Source organism: Castor canadensis, chromosome 6 (genome assembly GCF_047511655.1).
Source record: "Castor canadensis chromosome 6, mCasCan1.hap1v2, whole genome shotgun sequence".
NCBI lineage: Eukaryota > Metazoa > Chordata > Mammalia > Rodentia > Castoridae > Castor > Castor canadensis.
Window position 1 is genome coordinate 20,117,807 of NC_133391.1, and position 19,120 is coordinate 20,136,926.

The 19,120-nt window shown below is 37.3% G+C and overlaps 1 protein-coding gene across 13 annotated transcripts in view; it reads left to right on the forward strand.

Annotated features, from left to right (window-relative positions):
* The window catches only part of Sox5 (SRY-box transcription factor 5), a 922,227-nt gene that overhangs the window by 311,239 nt on the left and 591,868 nt on the right, over positions 1–19,120 (forward strand). For 12 of the 13 annotated variants that reach the window (XM_074075856.1, XM_074075864.1, XM_074075855.1 and 9 more), the window contains one exon: positions 2,141–2,207. The exons of the other annotated variant lie outside the window; for it this stretch is intronic. The gene's annotated coding sequence lies outside the window, so the exon portion shown is untranslated. The remainder of the gene's footprint in view (positions 1–2,140; positions 2,208–19,120) is intronic. 13 annotated transcript variants of the gene reach the window in all.

The window sequence follows — 19,120 nt, forward strand, 5'->3', positions numbered from 1 at the left end:
GGCTGAAGTTCTCTAGGGGCTCTGCCCTGAGTCACCCCAGCATAAGATCCTCCCATTGCTCAGGGAATATTAAAAGATTTTAAAATTTTCTGTCAGACACCAAGGATAAAGATGAAATTGTTTTTGGTATTTTCTGTGTGTGTGTGTAGATGGGGACTGGGGTTTGAACTCAGGGCTCTACTGCTTGAACCACACCTTCAGTCCATTTTTCTCTGGTTATTTTGGGGATGGGGTCTTGAAAACTATTTGCCCAGGCTGGCCTCAAATTGCAGTCCTCCTGATCATAGCCTCCCAAGTATCTAGGATTACAGGCCTGAGCCACTGGTGCCCAGTTCTTTTCAAGAGGTTGCATGACTACAACCTCTAGTACAGTGTTGAAAATAAGGTGGTATGAGCAGGTATTTTGCCTTGTTTCCAATCTTGGGGGAGAAGTATTTGGTCTTCCACCATTAAACACTGCAGTTGGATTTTTCACAGATGTTCCCTTCTCTGGTGACTGTTGAGTATTTTTGTCAAGAATGGGTGTTGGGATTGGAAACATGTCTTAAATGGCAAAGTACTTGCTTAGTAAGTGCAAAGGCCTGAGTTCAAATCCCAGTACTGTAGAAAGAAAGGGGAAAGAAAGAAAGAAAGAAGGGAGGGAGGGAGGGAGGAAGGAAGGAAAGAAGGAAGGAAGGAAGGAAGTGTTGGGATTTGCCCAAGGCTTCTTGAAATCTGTTTTCTTATGAAAGTGGTGTTACATTATTTGATGTCCAGACATTAAGCCAACTTTGCATCCTTGGCCTAAATCCCATTTAGTTATAATCTATAATACTCTTTATGAATTTATGTCCTTTAAAAGAATTTAGGAACTCCAGAAATCACTTAAAATTGCTGGGACTCTTTGAAATATAAAGACATATAAAATTAATAATCAACAGTCATACAAGTGACCTTGCCCTAGATAACCTCAAACTCTGACTCTGTTATGTGACACCAGTATATTAAAAGTGGTATTCTATTAACCTAAGGTATCATTTTGAAATATTATTTTTTAAAATATTCAATATGTAATCTGGTTGATAACATAGGGTCATTTTCAGGAACAATGTCTATAATTTTCATCTGTTCAGTTTTAGCAAGTGTGTTGCATGGTTCCAAACATTAGCAAATGCTTAACATCTTGAACTCATAGAATTTAGTAATTTGGGGACACAAGCTAGAAAAGTAGAGAATAACTGATGAACTTCCCCTTGTAATAATTACATATTCAGAAATAAATGATAAAATCATGATAAAATTTATACATATTAAAAATATTTTGGATGTTTGGATTCATGATAGACTTAGAAAACTCTTATACACAGTGGAAAAACTAAACCTTCAGGAACTTAAACTTCCAAAGACATAGCTTTATTTTCATGGGATCAATGATTAAATTCTATCTCTGAGACATTAGAATCTGGCTCTAATAAAATGCTTGAGTGTAAATAAGGTGTTTGCGCTTTTATTTTGTTCTTTTTTATTGTTTTTCAACCTAGACGTTATCCAGTGAGTTTGAGCTGTTCATCCTTACACTTCATATCCTAGAACAACACGTGCTCTGCTAAGTGCTAGTCAGTGTGTATTTAATAAATTTTAAGGCTCATTACAATATTCTCCCCTAAAATACCATAGCAATGGTAATATTGCATTATAAGTATATTTTAAGTTAATTATCATGACCTTTAATATGGTTATAATTGTCTGTCTCAGTAAAACGAAACCAGGGTCACTGTCAGCTATGTACACATAGGTGACACAGGTGTGAGTGCACAGCTACATATAGACGTGACTCCATTAATAAAGATTTTCAAGTGATTTATTGATATGACTCCAAAATACCTGCTTCCCACTTCCCAGTTCAACTGTCTCTATATCTTGAGATGTCTTAAATAAAAGTTTGTGTTTTAATTGTTCGTTGATTACTCATTAGCATTAAGTTTCACAGTTCTATGATTCTGACATGAGTCTGGCCTAGAGAAAAATACAGTAAAGTTGCCTAATGATTCTTACAAAAGCTTTGGGTGAGTCTCACTTGACTTTCTTTGTGATGCTTAGTTTTCCCTCTGGAGTATTCTAGAATTATTTCGATTTCTCACTTGATACTTTTCTTTTTTAGCATAGCAAGAAGTTGATCATATCAAGGATACCTGGAGCAGGAGAGAGCAGACGGGGAGACGGACCAGGTCAGGACATTTGGACTCTTATTTGCAGAGTTTTACTTTCCCATGAGTTCTGTGGTTCTCAAGTCTTGTGCCAGTGATCAAGTCTTGTATGTGCTTTCTCGGTACACTCTCAACTTTGAAAACCATGACCAACACTGGAATATCAGAAGCCCAGTGCTTGGTATCCTCTTTGTAAGGTTTGATGATGAAAAGTAGTTTAAAGAAACTTCTGAAAGTAGGAAGATTGTTTAATCTAATAGGACATTTTCCGTACTGGGTTTGTAAGTTTGCACTGATTCTTGAAGAGTTGGAAACCTCATTCATAAGAAGTTTTCTGATGATCAAACATTTCTTAATGTTCATTTGACAAATGCTACTGAATAAAATACTAAAGCCAAACAAATTGAAGATAAAAGTGGTAAGCATTCTTGGAAATCCACTGCTGTAGAAATAGTGACCTTACATTAAATGCAAGGGTTTGCGACTTTTATGTTTGGAAAAAGAAACAAGAAGAAGAGACAAATAACCTTCTAGATCACCATGATCTTCAGAGGAACAAAGAGCGTCAGTCCCACCCACTTACCTCACAAACCAAAATGTCATTCCAGATTGCATGAGGCACTAGTAACAGAGCTACATCTCTGTGTCTTGGTATAATCCAAGCCAATGACATTATTCTCCTTATAGAAGGCATTCTGTATACAAAATTTCACAACCTCGAAAGCCCTATTATATATGGTGCTTTTATCCACTTATAACTTTATAAGGAATGCAATTGACATTAATATTTCACTTTGGGTTGTACTGATATTTGAGAAAATCAAGAATTTTTTTCTAGAAATCAAGAGTTCTTTTCCTAGTTTTGTTTCTCTGGAGAAGTTTCTCAGCCAAAGTAATGATTGTCCATTAATTAGTTTATTAACTCACTCATTCATATAAGGAAAGTTTTACATTCTAGAGATTTAATTGTAGTGGAAGAAAATCTGAAGTGAAGATGTTGATACATTTGTTGATTGGTTAAGTACTAAGAAGGAAGACAGAAGGCAAATAACGAACAATGGAGACCATGTCAAACACAGGTCTAGGGAAAGCCTCTCTGACAGGGAGGGCATGGGGCAGGGACCCAGATGGCATGAGAGGGAAGCATGTGGATATGTGGGGAAGAGCAGGGGTGAGGGGTGTGCTGGAGAAATGGCAGGAGCAGTAGTGCAGAAAGAGAGTGAGGCACTGACAAGTCAGAGAATGGGGACAGCCAACCTGGTAAGACAGTGGTAGGACCTTGCCTATTACTCTAACTGAGATGGGATTTCACAGAACTAAAGGGGTTTTAACTCATGCAAGGCATGATAAAACCCACACACATGTTTAAGCACCATTCTAACCCATAGGTTGTGCCCGTAATTTAAAAAATCTCTCTTTATTGATAGAATGTAAATTCTGAACAGAAACAGACTTAAATAATGAGAAAGGCAACATTGCCTGGTCAGAATATTGGCTGGTGGTTATCTTCAGGAAGTTAATGATCATGGTATAGCTATCTTTTTCCTTTCTCATGTCCTTAGTTTGGTGAATTCTTTAGAATTGGAACCATGCCACTTGGCTTTGTATAATAACTCATTTCGTAATAGAGGCCTTAATGATAACAATATATAATATTTAAAAATTGGTGTGCTTCTGGTTACTTGCTTTCCACAGCTGAATTTTCCATATGTTTGCCATTTATAATTCCAACCAAAACCATATAGCTTCGTGTAAATTCATCAATTAGTCTTGAATTCTATCTTCTATTTGTAATAGAAGAGGTTTGAAAATTGTTATAATTTTATTGTAATTATCACATATCTGTAAGACTATTTTGTGAGGAAGGAACATAGGGTAATTTTTTTCCTTTTTAAATAAAGTAAATAATTTACAGGAAATTAGAGTGTATAAATGTTAGAAGTAGCTCTGAAACTTAACAGCGGAGTGATTAGGGGTTCTTAACTATGTTTGCCTTCAAATGACCACCTGGACAAAATGGGCTGTGTTGTTTTTATCTCTGTGTTTCTTTGCATTTGATATGCCATTGTGCCCATCAGTGACAAATAGAAATAGCTTAAATAGGAGCCATCTATAGTTTGTTATACAGATGAGAAAAATAAGAGTTTTAAGAGTTTTCCAGTTTTAACTGGAAAATGTCAATGTTTATTTTCAGAAAAATCATTAGGTTAGAGAAAACATTGATACTTAGAGAAGACCAGGCATAGTTAGGGTGGTATGGCTTTAGGTTGTTGCTGATACTTAGAAGGAAGGGAAATTTCTACTGTTATCATTCTAGTCACGTGATGAATAAAAGTGACTGGTAGAAAAGGAACTGGGGAGATGGGAATTGCTTCCTCCCAGCTGTCTTATAGCAATAGTTTTCAGCTGTCAAATAAATTTATCAAAAAACTTTCCACATTTGAAAAATCAATATATTAGAAACTATTACAAAATTAGAGCTAGGTTATATAAAACTCTGTGTTTCTATTATTTTACTATGCAAGAAAAAAGTTTCTATACACCTCTATGTTTGTGAATGTTCAGTATCATTTTCCTCAAAATTCTTATTTATTCATGTTTATTCTACAGGAATAAAACCCCTTTTAATGATTAGACTAAGAATAAATAAGTTATTCTTTGACATTGCTCTTTGGAGAGAGCATGCTGACCTCAAGCCCAGAAGTTGGGCTTGAGTCTAGAGTGGTTGGAGTCCCTCTCTGGGCAGACAGTGGAGGATGGTGTCTTCTTTGAGGACCAGTCCCCTTCCACCTGTGCTTAATCCCCACTATCTCTGGACACTGTGGAAATGTTGACTTTCCTGTTTAGTGTGTTCACCTTCTCCCCTTGGAGCACTGATGTTGAAATATGCCTAAGTTCCCTGCTTTAAATAATCCACTTACATGTAATTCTTGTTCTTCCTCCAGCTCTGGCTCCCTTTAAACAATTTCTGGGAAGTCTTAACTTACTCTCATTCTTTTTTCTCCCTATCACTCCTCAGTCATTGTCCACCTCTATCATGCCTGGTCTTACCAAGGTTATCAGTAATCTTATCACACTAAATCTAAAAGGTATTTTTTTAGTCATTATTTTGTTTGGTTCCAAGTTTCATTCAAATGCATGAATAACTCCCCACTCCACCATATTTCATTTTGAAAGTCTCTTTTCTTTCATTCTCAAGGAGAATGAATTTGACTTCCCAACAAACTTCTCAAATTGCTTTTGCTCATGGCATGGGCTTGAATACATTTGGTTTGAAGAGTTGTAACCAAATGATCCCCATGTAAGATACCAAGCAATAAGGGCTCCAAAAGAGCTGCAAGCTGCCACTCATTCTTTGAGGGTCCTTAGAAAAGAGAGAAGTTTTATAAATAAGGGGCTGGAACTTAAAGGATGCATGGGTTTGCTCAACAGAGACGTTGGATCCTAGGAAGATTTCCACTTCTGTGTTTAAGGATCTGGCATTGAAGTGGCTTTTTGGGTGCAGGCAAGTTTGACTGCAGCTCGAGGTACACAAAAGGACAATGTGGAGGCAAGTTGGGCTCAGGTCATCAAGAACTTTGAATCTTTGTGCAAAACAGTTAGTTAGCCTTCATTCTGTAAGACTTGGGAAGTCATTGGTAATATTTGTTTTGGAAAACTAGGGTGGTGTTTAGGGCTGTGTCTTGGATTAATTAAGATATAATGTTCATCTAAGGTTGATTGAGAAGTAAGATGGGAGACTCCTGCATTCATCAAGCAAGAAGGCAAAGAAGTCAGGACTATGGTGAAAACACCTAGGGAGAGGTTCCAGTAGACATTTTGAAGGTGGACTCAATAGGGCTTGGTGACTTGGAAGAGTGATAAGGGAAAGTTTTCAACCTGAGTAATTAAATAAAGACCACATAATTCATAGTTAAGGAAGTCAGAAGAAGTAGTTGGGTTTTGTTAAATTGATTTGTTCATTTTTTTGGGGGGGAAGGATGAATTATTCTGAAAGTCTTTATGTTTGAGATACCAATATCAATATGTGGATGAAATATTTCCTGGAATCCAGCACAGGTATTGAAGATGAAGCTATGTGAATTTAAGCTCCGTAGTGAAAGTTACCTCCATAGTGGGGGAAGAGTGGCCAAGGCTAAGAGAGTACTAGAAAAGAGCAGGTCTCTAAACCCCATGTGGAATTCTGAAGATGAAATGGGTTTTGTGAATTGTAGTTCTGCTGTTGTACTAAACGTATGATTCCACGATAGGCTCTGCACTAGTCATTTCTTCGTTATTGATTTCTGCACAGGGTCTTCCTGAGTGGCCTGCATAAAATAAGCACTAAATAAGCGCAGGATTTATTGAATCACCAGAATATACGTTCATTTTGAGGTTATACAATTTTTTGGCAGTATGGAAAATCATTTGCATATTCACTCACTCAATTTATTCATTCATATATATTACTGAGTACTAACCTAAGTCACTCTATTATTTTGTCTGACTTTTCCTCCATCTCATTTCTTGACCAGTTATTTCATTGATTCAGTGTGGCCTGTATTCTCAGCTAGTTATTGGGAAAAGACTGCTGCAGACTCTTGTCCGTCTCTGGAATAAAGTCATTCCACATCTCACACAAAGCTCCCCCTCCCTCACATTAGTTAGAGTGGCTGTACATGGTAGTGATGGAGGTGTTGCCTTTTCTCTTGCCATAAACGGAGACTCACTACCCTGGTTTCCTTTAAGATGCTTATAGGAAAATATTTAGCTCACGAGTGATTTAAATCATCCTCTCTAACAGTAGTTAAACACACTGAGGTTCTAGCAATCTGCCAAAAGTAACTACTGTCATATTTCTATGAGAAGTTTTTGGACAGAAGTACAAGTTAGAAGGGGGTAGCCCTATCCCTGGATGCTGCAGGAGAGCTTGCCTGAGGGGTTCCCAGGAACAGGGGCTGACACAGGTGTTCGGCACAGTTGCTCACTGCTTCCCATCAAGAAGGATGGGGGGGGGTTCTTAGCGCTTCTGGTTTGTGGCACTCAGCAGATCTGGCAAGCAGTCAACCTTGCCTGTGGATTTCCCAGGGGAAAATAAAAGCCACAGGGAAGTCATCAACGTGACCTTCTGCTGGGTAGTTGGCACACAGTTGCACCACAGGAAATCTTTTCACTTGTCATTTGCTGAACGGGTAGATATCAGGTGCTCACAGAGGCTCCCATTCAAGGTGCAAGGTGGAGAAGGAAAACAATATTGAGTCGGAGCTTACCAAATAATTCCCAGTCGTGAAGCTTAACACCAACCGATATGTTGATAACAGGGGATTTTTGGGGAGGTGAGAGGAGGGATTTCTTTGGTTCTGTAAGCACAATTATAAGCTTTCCTACTGAAGTCTGACCCATCATATTGAAATGCTGTCACCAGTATCATTAGCAAGTAAAGTGTTGATAACATAGTCAAATGCACAGCAGAGTTCTGGCTTTTAAGTGTCTGGACTAACTCCCAATGTTAGGGTAAAAGTCACACTGCCATTACTTTTCCTGTGCTAACAGACACCCTGCCATTAGCAGTCTGAAGGCAATTTTAATAAAATACATAACCCTGCTGAGTTGGTCTCAAAAGATAAATAAGCAATGCAGAAAAGAAGCTTTTGTTTAAAAGTAATTATTTAAACTATGCATTACAGGTAATTTTCTTTTACCAGTAAGGCAAATGCTATCAGAATTTCAATAATGATTTTGTGGCACTTATCTAAATAATGTGATATTGTCATTTTTAAGAGTTAAAGCAGCGCTTTATTTTCTCTTATATACAAAACGAGTACAAATTGGATCAAGTAGCTTGTGCATGTGTTTTACAGTTGATATTACATTTTTGGGCGAACAGTGTTACACTCTTAGACAGATTTATGGAAATGTAACAAGCTGGTGATAGAGTCCTGAGGACCGCAGGCTTGACTTCCAAACACAGATTAGAATGGGAGGGCAAAGAACATCTCTTTAGTTTTCCTTTGCTGTCAGAAAGGAAAATCACATTTCAGTCACTTAAACACCCTTTTAATAGGATGTTTGTATGTAAACCACAGTCACAAGGGTATAACAGTAAATACGTGCATGGGTCAGAAAATGTTAGCTTTCATTTTAAAAAGCTATTAACAAAATCTTATCAGGGAAAGGTCTGTGTTGAGCATTGTTTTAGGAGCTGACATAACTATGTTGGTTAATAAATGGTCTCCATTGCAAAATGAAAAAGTCTAATGCAAGCAGACATTGAAGCAGGTAACTCAAGTCATACACGCCACTTGTCCTATGGTTAAGGGTCTTGGAACACAGAGGAGACAGCCATGGGAAAGGATCCTGTAAAATCTTCTTCATTTGTTAAATTGAAAAGAAAGGATACTAAGCTGTGTATTTTCATCCAGAGCTGTTGTAAGCGGAGCCTACTGTTCTTCTCTAACAGTGATTTTCCCAACTCCAGTTCTTTCTGTTCCTTTTCCTTTCCTGTTATCATGATGGTTAGACAATATCTAGAGACAGTGAGAGGAAATAAAGATGAAGTAGCCACTCAGGCTCCTCAGATTCTCTCCTAAAATGAACTGGTGGAGACTTAAAAACACAGCTTTATTCTCATACACTGCGACGGGTATGCAAACTGTGCAGCCTGTTGGGGAAGAGTTAGAGCTATCTAACAACTCTGTATAGCCACTCAACTTTCTGACACAACAATGCTACTTGTAGGATTTCATCCTGAAGACACTTTCAACAATATGAAAATTGTATGTTCCAGGTTATTTATTTTGGCATTGTTTAAAATGTAAAATATTGAAAACTCCTTCAGTGTTCGAATATAGAAGTGTAGCTGAAGACACACCATGATATCTCTACACAGTGGAGTCCACACAGTCAGAAAAAGAATGAGCAGGTCTGGAGATTGCTAAGCTATATCACTAAGTGAAAAAAAAAGAAAAAGAAAATTATCTAGAATAAAAAAAGAGAAAATATGCACACTCCTGTTAGGACAAAAATAGGAAGGATAAGCCGGACACTTATGGAGTTTGTTGCTTACACAAGTTCAGCCCCAGGAATGAGGAAGGAGAGAATGAGAATAGGGTGGCAAAGGTGACAGGGAGTGATATTTATCTGACTGTGCTTTTTAAGTTTTTTACATAGTTCTGCTTTCTAGAACTGTGTTTATGCTTCACACAATTGAAAAACAGTTAACTACAATGAACCAGAGTGCTCACAGAGCCCCACATGAAACTCAAAAAATAGTAAGTAACATAACCGTATTATTTATAGGAATCACAAAAGAAAGAGGTGAAGAAAAAGAAATAAAGTAACATTGCCAAATGGTGTTTGGACTTTTTAGTCTAACATAGAAAACAAAACTAACTAACAAAAGGAACTGTTCTACTCTAATTAGAATACTTGTTCACAAAATATGGGTCAACAATTCTGTTTTACACAGCAGCAAGAGTTAACATTTCTGAAAGTGCTCCAGATGTATGCTGGGATTGTGCGTAATGACAGCCATTTTTTTTTAGTACTGGATTGTAAACTGAGGTGCCAATAAACTATTATGTCACAGAGATACCAATAAATAAATATGACTATACTTGGGTCCATTTATATATTCCTAGATTATCTGCTGAGAGGATCTAGAGGCAGCTGCACCCAGTAGGGGTGGGTTTGTGTATTTTTTAATTTGAGTACCACTCTCCTCTAAGAGAAACCATGGAATCTTGTAGAAATGAATGATTCTAGCATTAAACTACAGGAGTACAGGCTGAGCATGAGGAAGGAATATCTTGTGGTTCCATAAGAACTGAAAAAGATTGGAGACCTATTGAGAGAACACAGAAACCAGCCTGAAGTGGCTCTAAATGAACAACTCTGGGACTTTTGAGCAAGAACATAATACTGGTAACAGATTATACCTAATGTAGGCCAGGATGGTATAAAATTATGGAGTATGTAAGTGGGGAGAAGATAATTTCTTTTAAACAATAGAATACCAAATAGCAAATGGGAGGAATGGAATGATGGAACGAGAGACGAGCCATTGGTAAACACCACACTGAAAAGTTTTTCAGGCAGGTTCATCAAGTGTAATCCAAATTGATGGGTGAAAATATGATAAATATATTTACGTGGAGGTAAAATATATCTTCTTTATTTGTATGAAAGGACAAGTAGTAACTTTATAGAGGGAAGCCTAGCAGACCTAATAACACATGACCAAAATTGACAACACCAGTGGTGAATCATATCTGCACAATATACCTCTCATGCCCACTGAGAAAGGCATGAAAAAGTAATTCTGTCATATTCTTGTTAAAAATATATACCATAAATTTAATCATGAGTAAATATCAGACAAATCAAATGGAGGAACATGCTATAAGGAACTGGGGGGGTCCTCTTAAAATTGTGAAGGTCATGAAAAATACACTGAGGAACTGTCCCAGATGGAAGAAGACTAAGAAAACATGACAGCTAAGTATGGTCCAGTCTGAAGGCATCAGTGAGACAGTTGTTGGAACTTAAATAAATTGTGTAGATCAACTAACAGTACCATATTGATGAGAATATCTTGGGTTTGATAATTGTATTGTGACTCTGTAAGACAGTATGGAGAAGTTGGGTGAAAATACATGGGAGCTCTTTGTACTGTTTTTGCACATTTTTGTTAAGCCTGAAATTATTTCAAAATGAAATGTTAAATTGAAACATAAAAAAATTTAAACGTATGCCTTAAATAAGACATGTATGCATTATCTATCCTTCCTTATTATCATAAAGGAAAAATTTTGCTATAGGCATGAGGGTAAAATTGTTAGACTCCAGAAGAAAGGAAAAATTGCAACGGATCATAGTTATGTAACATTGAGAACTGGTGTCACTCTACTACCTGGCTCTGTCACACACTGTGTAAACCTCCAGAGCACATCCTCTGCTTCATATTTTGCTAGTCTATTTGCCAATAAAATAGGGATAATGATAATAGCAATGTAGTTTCCAATTATTCACACCAATGGAACAGAGCAAAAGTGTTGAATATGGGGCTCCAAAACAATAGCTTTCAAGAACATCCATGTGAAGATCAAGATTTAATGCCACCATAAGACCTAGTGTATTCTAGTGGATATAAAACTCCAGATTAAAAAAATATGTGCATAGAGGGAAAACAGAGCTAGTATATTAACTCCTGAGACATGTGTAAAGAGACCAGGGCAAAACACAGAGGAGCCAGCCAGTCTTAGAACCAGATTAATTAGAAACCAGGTCTGGACTCATATCTCCAAAAGCTTGATGGTACCAGTGAGGTGGGGATAGCATTCATACATATTTCATGACATTATGACTAGGGTAAAGGAGCTATAGCAGTTTTGAGGTGCACAATTCTTGCACTCAAAGCTTGTTTGCACGTACATGAGTGGTAAAAATTTCACATTCAACAAGGCGTAGGCAGAGAGATTGACTCACATTTCACTGATAAGGGACTCCAGTCACTTATATTTTACATGTTTTCTTGAAAAGGTAACTCAAATTCAGAGTTCCCCAAATCATACAGTTAATAGAGAAAAGACTTGTATTCTAGACCACGGTGTTCACTTCAGTTCAGTTGTCAGGTGAACACCGTGGTCTAGAACATTCTTGTAGCATCAGGGGCTCCTAAAATTACATGGGATTTCTGCGTATAAAGTTATTCAGGTATACTTTCTTTCTCTGAGGAAATGATACAAATTAACTGATTCTAAGAAATTCTCAAAGGGGATCTGTGACTTAAAACAGAATAAAATACAAATTTTCTTTCCACACTAGTGGAGTGGAAAATTTTTTTGCAGGACTTGGGGATATATAACTTTTACAGTTCATGTACACAAGAAGCATCAGTATCTCAGTACGGGTAGCAGTTAACAGAAAGATTGTAGACCTTGCCCTCAATCACAGTCAGTGCCAGAAATAAAAGCAGAGCTCCAGCTGCCACAGTCAGGACCGTTGATTGTGTTGTGTACTGTCTTCCTTGCACTTGTTCTCTGATCATCTAGCACTGGATGGAGCCTGGAGGTCCAGTTCCCAGAGTCTGATCCAAAGTAACCTTCAGCAGCAACCCAGTCCCCGTGCTGTACAGAGACCCTGATTAGCTTTCTGAGATAAGGGTGATTTGAATAAACTTCTGTGGGATTGCTTGAGAATTCTGTGGGTGGAGTTAGGGCAACAGTAAAATTATCTTATGTATTAGAATGAAAATGCTTTGTAAATATGGCAGAGACTGTGGGGTGACCATTTTGAGTGTGTTGTCCCATCCATCACCTGAAGCTGCTCACAGAGGCTTAGCTTCCTGAGTTACTCTGGGGCATTGTGAAGCAACGTCAAAGACCCTTCTGTCCAGAAGCAGTGTGTCCTTTCCTTCAAAGGATACATTGAGTGACATCTCTACATGGATTTATCCTTAAGATGTAACATTTAGAAAGGTACCTCAATATATTCGGTAGTCATGCTGTGGCTGGTATCTGTTTCCCCTTACCAAATATTTGACTTCCAAACCCAGGATTTGTGAAAGATTTTCTCTCAACATGTATTATAAAAATCATACAAAATTTAAAATTTAATCCCTAATGATTGAGATAGAAATACAGAATTGAATAGCTACAGAATACTTATCTAAGTCACTGAGTTTGTAGATAAGGAATTAAAGCACAGAGAGGTTAAATTTTGTATCATTTTATAGAGTTAATAAGTGACAGAGCCAGAAAACGTACCCAGATTTCCTGATTCCTGGCCCAGTTTTTTTCCTGCTATGGCATGGTGCCTCATGACACATATGAGATTAGAGCAAAATTATATTTGTTGAAATGCCTGAGAAGTGTTGTAGGTCTTTTGATGATGTTTCGTGGAAGGACTGAGGTCGTTCTATCCCCGGATCTTTTTGTTGTGGCCTTTGTTTTGTACTTTAAAGTTAATGACTGAGTAATATCCCTTATCTATCTCAAATTAATAGGGTTCTACTGGTATTTTTCTCTTCATTCTGCTTGTAGTTTTGGAAATCATCTTCTTTTTGCAGAATAAATGCACACATGCCTTTGAGCAACTACCACTTGAGTTCTTCCCCACTAAGTGACTAATGTAAAAAGCCACCTCTCTTGTTAGGTGCACTGGATGGCAAATGTCTTAGGATGGCAGTGCAGTGGTAGTGTCGGGATTTGCAACTGGCAGGCAGGAATTGAGTTGCCATTTGGCTTTAGCAGGAGTTAGAGTCTTGTCTCCAACATAAGCATGAGCCAAGGTACTGTCTCCTTTTTTCTAATTTTAGTTGGAACCATTGGCACTCATCTTACCTAGACAGACTAGTGTTATTTCTACCCAGCACAATCTGCTGGGGTGGGCTCTTTTCCAAGCCATTCACTTGAACTTCTCCCCCTGATTTACCAAACACAGACAGGATTAGATAGGGAGGGCAGGAGCTTTCACCCGTTTCCTTAGAAGCATCCGTTCAGACACTGAGATTCTAAGTTTAATTGGTTCAATGTATGACTCAGAGAGAACTGGCCCGTATGGCTGAAAATTACAGCATGCTTTAATTGTGGGTCAGGAAATAATTACTCCGACATTTTGGTGCTGGGATGTAGATATTGATATGTTTAATTGTTCAAGAATGAGAGAAAAGGTGAGCAGTGCTGTGTACTCTTCAGCACTCCCAATCTTTCTCTGGACCATTATTGCACGGTCCTGGCATGGTTTCTAATCAAGCCATCCTTCCCTACTGGTATCTTTCATGACCCCAGTGACAGCAGCCATGCTGTGGCTGACATCTGTGTCCCCTTACCACATCCCTCAGTGAGACCTCATCAGACCATCAGTTCTCTCAGATACCTTGTCTGACACTGGGTGAAGTGGAGGCAGCACGGCTTCTCTGTCTTGCCCTGTGTACAGCTGCCCCTGTCCTCTTTCCTCCCTACTCCAGTTGGACATGAGATGTCTGCAAGGCTTCTGTCTCACTGAGAGCCAGACAGAGGCAGGATGGAAGACTCCTATTGCTCAGAGCCTAAACATGAAGGGTTCTGCTATTTCTTATCCCATCTCAACCTCTCTACTGTGGATTTGCCCTGCCAGAGTTAGAGCTCCAGCCCTCAAGATTATCATTTAAGGCTTCTTCTTCCTGGGAATTGTCCTCCCAAAATCAAAAGTGCCAAAACCATTCCATATTTTTTCATGATTACACGTAAACAGTGGTTTTCCATATGTAGAAACACAGGATTTTACGCCCTTCTGGCTTCTGGTGACCTCAGTGAGAAAGACTGTACACGGAACGAAGAAATTGACAAATCAGATTATTGTTTCTTAATGTAAATAGAAAAACCACAGATCCCACACGAGTGGGACACCCAAGGAATTCACATAGTTTGTTAGTTTTTTCCTTATTTTCCAAAATAAGAGGCTTAAGCACACCCACAAAATGTTCTCAAATAGATGCAGATCAATAAGTACAGAAATTTTATTAAAAAAAGGACTCCAGAGCATGTATCATTATTTGTCAGCTTTTCCTTACTATAATAAATACCTGAAACAATAAGTTAAAAAGAGAAAAGGTTGTTTCTAGCTAACAGTTTTAGAGGTTCCAGTCCATGAACAGAAGAACCCATTGCTTTTGGCCTCTCAGGGAAGCATATGGTGGAGTAAGCTGCTCAGCTCTTGACTGGGAAGTAGAAAAAGGAAGAAGGGCCAGCACCCCTCTATTCCCTCAAGGGCAAACTCTTACTAGGCTCATCTCTTAAAGGTTCCTCAACCTTCCAATAGCTCCATGCTGGTACCGACACTTTACCCACATGGACCTTCATGGAACACTGAAGATTCAAACGATATATATCACATCCCAAAGATCTGGCTAAAAATAAGACCTTATTATCTAAGTGGAGAAGAAAATCATAAACGAAAATCCCTAGTCAGAAATTTTATGTCAAGAAAGCAGGACGTTTTCTACTTGAAGAGATTAAAATCCTGTGAACTTAGTTTTTCCTTTGTATCCTAATGTTTCTGTATAAAACATGGCTTACATTTCAGCCATGGCATTGTTTGAAGACTGTAGTAAAATATGAGGTGTGTGGATTCTTTACCTGATTGATGCTTTCTGATATCCCACTTTCAGAAAATGCTGTTACATATGCAGGAGTTCCATGGAGTGTATTTCAGTAAAATGCATTATAGCAGAATGATAATTTACAGGGACTCTAAGTGAGAGGGAACAGGGTTGTCCTCTTTTCACACAATTATTATTTTATCATGTTATTATGAATGTGATTTTGATATAACCCTGTTTGGATCAAAAATTGATTCAATTGCTTTATGTGTAAGTATAGTGTGGTTCACAGAAGGCAGCACAAAACTGGGTCTATACCAAATAAATACCCATTAAAGGTTTTGTGTAGGGAGAACTTGCAAGTAATTTGGAAGACCATACTCACTCCAGGTATTTCCAGGGAGTGTTGTAAACCCCAAACATCAGTGATTTTCCTAACTGATTGAGGATCTTGGCTGGTTTTGGCTAGAATTTACAAACTTTTCAAATACATAAATTTCTCAATATTCAAAAATATTCTTGTCAAATTTGACTTAACTTCATTAGAAATTTGGGCAACCAGTGAGTAATAGGCTAGAGAGATGCATTTTGAGTAAATTAGATCCAAAACTTCCTTTAATATTGTTACTATTTAAATTGTAGTTAGGCAGATAATTGAGTTCTTCTCTTTCCATTTTTAATGTTAAATTTGCCAAAAACTATTATAGGCACAAGGGAAATATTAATGATAAAGATAATGCAAAAATCTTTTGCTTTAATTATTTGACCATGTCGTGTGAAAGCATGGTTTGAGCCTGATTTAGCTCGTAGTTTTTATGTTAAAATCACAGTCTTAGACCATTACTAAGGAGTTTTCAGTAACAGAAAGGGAATTGAATAATCTTAAATTGGTGGTTATGAACAATTTGGGATTTCCAGAAATGTGAGTTCACTTACTTTAAATATATGACTTAGAAGAATATTTCATGGGATATTTTTCATTAGTGCTCTTGGTCTGATCCTGTGAATATTTTTCTAGTGTTATTTTCTGTGAAATAACTTATTTTAGACTACAATAAATGGGTAATTGCTTTGTATTTTAGGGAAAAGGATCACTTAATTTTGGTACTCCTTCAAAATACAGCATCAGGCTCTATACTGCACCCTTTGCTGAAGCCAGCCTTTCAGGAGGGCCGAATCTTGCTTACTGTCTGAAGAATGTCACTCTTTCTTTGTGATCCATGAGCTACTAAAGACGACAAAGGGATTTCTAAAGCATAATTGTATTGATTAAATTCAATTTCTGGGTTGGCATAAGGTTGTAAATTGGAGATCACTCATAGGAATTGAATACAAAGGGAGAATCTTTTAAGTCCCTTTTTTTTTTTGGTGTATTGAATGATTTATGCTGAACTCCTAAAAGCTTTCCCACCTCACAGAGCTTCAATAAACTTCTAATGGAGCCAGTTCTATTATTGTTGCTTGTACAGTAGGTGGGAAGCCTTTCACTAGTAGAATAAGGCTTTGTTTCATTTCCCTTGAACAACTCATGGACTGAAATTTTAGGACTTCTAAATGTTTTTGTAAAAATGATTTCTGGTGTGACATAATGTACATATTTATACAAATTCAAATATATACTGATATGTTGTTCCAAAGTGTAAGCATACATTTTTATATCAACATATTAACCAAACCCAGTCTTTATGCATGGGGACATGCATGCAGACATCCCCACGTTGGCTATGTGGGCCCCATATTTTCTTATATGTGAGCTGGTCGAGTATTTTCATCAGATAATAGGGTCTCTAAATACAGAAGCTGTTTTATCCACATTCCATCATCCCCAACAGAGTATAATACAGTGCCCTTTACACAATGGGTGCTAAATTAATGGTTGTAGTGAATGGTGACCAAAAGAATACACATTTAATCAGAGGAAAATGTACCATTTGATTTTGATACAGGTACATGGCATAGATGTCACTTAAAGAAAGTCCCCTTCATTGTCAATCAGAACTATATTATTCTTATCCAGTTAGATGGAAGCTAAGCCCTGCTACTTTTTATATAGTTTTATTTATAATTGTGAACATGCAGAACCACATGAGGCCATCAATCAGCAGAGAGATGAGGGCCCAACAGAATTATTTCTGTAGGTGGCCAATTTTTTTCAATCAAGGACAGCTGAAAGGTCATGATTAAAACAGTGATTTTCCTGAAATTGTAAGTAACTGTTAGTGATTGTTTTGCACAAAGATGTCAAAACTACTTTTTCCTCTGAAAAAGAAAATTATAAGTTCTTGAAAACGTTGGCAGTTTTCCAAATTTCACTTGCACTACTGTAATGTATTTTAATTACTGCACTTGAGTCAGTTTCTTAAAAAATATAAAAGGCAAAAATAAGTTAGTGTGGTAGAGGGCATGTACAGATTAAACAATAGCCGTCTGTTGCCTCATGACACCTGCACATTCATTGCTCAAGACTAGCCAAAGACTAGGATTTAATATTTTTACAAGAAGAATGCACAGCATTCTTTGTAGAATTATAAAGATTTTAATCCTTTATAGAAATCACAAATGATATCACTATGCATTTCTACTAAAACGTGGTGGAGTACTAGAGATATTTAAGTAAGCTGCTTCATGTAGACCAGTTGCAAAGGCAACCAAGGATAGCAAATGTTGTGGGGCAATTTATTCTGCACTCAGGATTGAACCAAATCCCTGAGTAGTGGCAGAGGGGACTTCCTGCTGGCTGTCACCATCTTTCAGATGAGGTGTGGACATGGGGTCCTGATCATTTGTAGTCATTATAGATTCCTCAGAACCTTTGTAGCAAGAAGGATTTTAACCACAGTGTCCTGGTCAGTTTCCAAATCGGATAATTGCATTCTGCTTCCCAGCGTCTTCCTGCAGGTTCTGTTTTTGTTTATTTGTTTGTTTGGGGTTTTACTGTTGTCATTACTTGAATGTATAGAGCTATAGTTGTGTGTGTGAACATGCTCATGGGTTTAAGCTGTCTTGTGCTTTTTATCTTTTTTAGAACAGAACTGAAAGTTTCGTTAAATGCTTTTAGCCTACACTAATAGTTTCTGTTCCATACTTTTATTCTCTGTTTTAGTTTCTTTTTTTATATTCTTTTAGTGATAACACATACAAAGAAATAAATAAAGAAATAGTGGCAGGAGAAATAGCAGATACGGTGGTAGACTTGGGCTACTCTATGGAATATGGTTCAAGTTCAAGTGCAAATGCACTCCTTTGCTTTATGGGAAGATTCTGGAGGGTAGAGAAGATGAATGATAGACAGCTCCTGGGCCTGGGAAGGATCACAGGAGTCTATGTGGAGTGTGAGTTCATTTATAATTAAAAGCTGGTAAAGTTCCATTGGAGCCTAAGAATGGCATAGTTCATTTCCATGTTAAATGTCAATCTCTTTTTCTCATCAATAAGCACTTTCAATTTTGATTTGTAAGGCAGAAGGAGATATCTATGATTTTAAGAGAAATATTTTGATATGTCATAATTTTGATGGCCATGTTTTAAGTTAGATATTTCACTTAGGATCATTTTTTGTAATCTATAGAAAGATAAAATTCTATCAAATCAACATTTATTGGATAGCAACCATATTAAAATAACTGCATTTGATTCAATGCTCTGGAAATTATCTGGTCCAAAAAAAAAAAAAACAAAAAAAAAAGCCACAGTACTAAGTATTTATCCTGTTATATTTCTACTGGGCTGAAAGTGATTTTGGGGGGTTTTGTTGTTGTTGTTTTATTTATTCAGCAAGAAAAACACTAAAATAAAACTTAAAGTAATTTAGTCCTAATCCAAGAATAAATTTTATTCATTACTCTTAAAAGCTACCCTGGCAACAGTCTTGTAT